The sequence below is a fragment of the Pinus tabuliformis genome, chromosome 2_2, assembly GCF_031772625.1.
Source record: "Pinus tabuliformis cultivar Carrire ecotype Pingquan chromosome 2_2, CPIR1, whole genome shotgun sequence".
Classification (NCBI taxonomy): domain Eukaryota; kingdom Viridiplantae; phylum Streptophyta; class Pinopsida; order Pinales; family Pinaceae; genus Pinus; species Pinus tabuliformis.
The window spans coordinates 576,210,859-576,214,136 of record NC_142300.1 but is presented as its reverse complement, the minus strand read 5'-3'; positions in this window follow the sequence as shown (position 1 = coordinate 576,214,136).

Sequence of the window (3,278 nt, the reverse complement as noted above, 5' to 3'; positions counted from 1 at the left end):
GATTACATTACTTTCTTTCAATATCCCGGTGTTGCTTATTTCTTTGTCAATATTTTCAGATGCTGCCTTATTGTCTTATAGGTTTCCTGTATACACTCGTGAGTTGGATTCTCTCTTAGTTGTTTCATGAAAGCCAAGACCCGAATCGATGGAGGGAGATCTTTAGCTATTGAGGAGATCATCCAATATCTTGGTACTATCTTGAAATCTCAATTGTTTGACATTTTCTTCTAAATCACGTCTTAATGAGACAACCTCAATTTCTAATTTCTCACAATGATCCTCTCTTTATTTTAACTGATTGATTATTACTTCTTCAACTCTTTTTGCCTCTTCTAATTGGGTTTTTAACTTGATAATTTCTTTTTTAAGATCATATTCTTTATCATCAAATATCTTGAGTAACTTCTTAGATTGAATTTCTTGTTCATTTGTATTTTCTAGATCAATCCTTAGAGAAATGATTTTAGCTTCAATACTTTCACACCGACTTTCCTTTTCGTTAAGCTATCTAATCACTACTTCATTGGTTCTTTTAACTTTTTGATGTGCTTGTAGGACTATTACAATATTATTTGATTCATCCACATCCTGATCCATGCTCTTATATATTTGCAACATCTCCTTGAGGCTCTTAATCATTTTCAAGGTAGTGACAAGTTTCCTTCTGAGATCAGATTATTTTTCTAACATTTCTTCTTCTGAATATGAAATTCGATTTGACATGAAAGGAACATATAATTCTACATGACTACACTCATCTGTTGATAGACTATAATTATCTTCTTCAGAGACATAACTTTCACTGTTATTTCCTTCATAGAAGGCTTGCAACTTGTCTCATACATCCTTTTCTTGCAGTTTATCCCACACATCCTTTGCAAATTAATAAGGTATAATTTTCTCAAATTCTAAATTAGGTAGTCTATAGAAAATGGCATTGAAAGCCATATAATTCCACTGTAGTACTTGGTTTGATGGAGGTTTTTCACCATAACCATTAGTCATCACATTCTAGACATCAGATCTAAGAGCTATTATTTTATAGGCCATCCTTTGTTTCCATACCTAATAGTTTCCATCATTGAGAATAAGGACACCTTGATGATCCATGAATTTTTCTACATTTTATTTTCCTTTTTTCTATAACTGTTGAAATTTCCACTACATCTGATGCAATACTTTCTTAGTCATAGTCCTTGATATGAATTGCCTTCTTCTTTTGAGTGCTTGTTTCTTGCCCTTCCTTTCCTTTTCCATAATTCTTTGGATCTCCTTCCAATTGTCAAACTAATCCTAAAGGAACTTGCTATGATACCAATTATTGGAAATACTGAGAGGGGGGATGAATCAATATTTTAGGAATGATTAAAAAGTTATACTTCTAATTTATTTAACAATCAATCGTATGAGTATAATATCATAAAAACATACAATGACATATAAACATCAAGGACAAATGATAAATAAATTTTAGGTGGAAACCCATAAAGGGAGAAGACCACCATTCTTCTTATTCTCTTCTTAAATATTTCTTTACATATATTCACTAGCACCACCTAGTAGGAATCACTGAATCCCTTGCACTATTTTGTTGGTACCCACTCCTGCACTGTTTCCCCAGCACCCACTAGCAGGAAGCACCCACTCCCTTACACTATTTTGTTGGAAACCATCGGAAGGAAGCACCCACTCCCTTAGATAATTTCATTGCAACCAACTAGTTGGAGGCATCGACCCCCAAAATCATTGTGGACCTGTTTACGGTGCTGGACCCGCCAACATTTAGGGGATCACCCCGGTATGAAGTCCCAACTAGACCTCACATCGTTTGGTGTGGGAGTCCCATCTGGTATGATGGTTCAGTTGCCATTATCTTAAGGATTTGGCTAAACTCTTGCTTGTCAGCACAGGAGAGTGGTCTGCTTTGTCTTTGAGAAGTGAGGTTCACGTGCCTGGTGATTGCTAGTGTTACTTATGTCAATGGTTCTTTCACTGTAGAGGGATAGGGTGGGAGTGAGTCCCAAGTCATTTGGGAGGAAGCCCCAACTCTTCTAGGAACACACGACACAACAAAACATGCACAAATTCTGGGGGAACAGTCCACACGGATGCGGCAGTCACAATACAAAAGGGAAGATAACACGTACAACGCTTAGTGGATGAGTCCGCGCGAGTGAAATGGTTGTTACAACAAGTTTTATGTGAAAGGTATGTCTGATGTCCAGGGAGGTAGCCACCACGGGCATGACAATGTTAACAACTTATGAAACACATTTTCATTAATAGATTTTGTATTACAACAAGTGAATGAGTTCAAGTGTTAAACATAGGTTAAAGCAACATGCATTAGAAGTGTTCAAGATTAGTCTTACAACAATTACAATACATGTGTGAAAACGTGTTGGCCTATTAGCAGGCTTCTGAATTAAGCGACAGTTCCAAGACACATTGTTACACCATACATCACTAACTCCATGGGCGGGGCATTGGAGCCACTACTTACTCCTCAAAGAAAAGATTACAGACTCTCAAGGCTATGTGGGAGGAAATGAGGTGAAAAGTCCTTTGCATGTACAAATGAGGGGGTATTTATAGGCAAGGGTGAAACTAACCTGAGGGGGTATTTATAGCCAAGGGTGAAACTGACTTGAGGGGGTATTTATAGCCAAGGGTGAAACTAACCCTTGTGGCTGTTCGATTACCCTCATGACTATTTGACTTCCGTGACTTTTTGACTTTGCATGACTCTTTGTACAACAAGTGGGTCTCTTGGACTTCCACGTAACATTACATTGATTGACAGTATGGCCCACAGTAGAGATGTGGACGACATGACTCATGCCATGACTTGACATGACAATGTAGTCATTCATGCTGTTGTTGGTGTGCATGTCGAGCTGCAGTGTTGTTGGGTGATGGATGTCCTCATGGTGTGTCACAACTTCACCTCTGCATGGAAAAGTTCGTGGAGACTTCTATGGTCATTGGTTCTCTTGATGTTGCTTTTGTGCGTTACTCCTTGCTTGTATGTTGGAAGGATTGACAGCTTCATCTGTTCGTGAAAGGTGCATGTTCATCTGTGCGTGAGCACATCTTGCATGTTTTCTCATCCGTCCATCCGCGAACACATCTTTGCATGATCATCCGTTTGCGCGCACATCTCTTCACATGCATCGTTTGTTCGTCTGTTAGTGAACCTGTCCTTCTACATGTGCTCCCTTCGTTCATCCCATTCGTTGTCGCACCATGTTTGTTTGTGTACCTGTTCCTGCAGT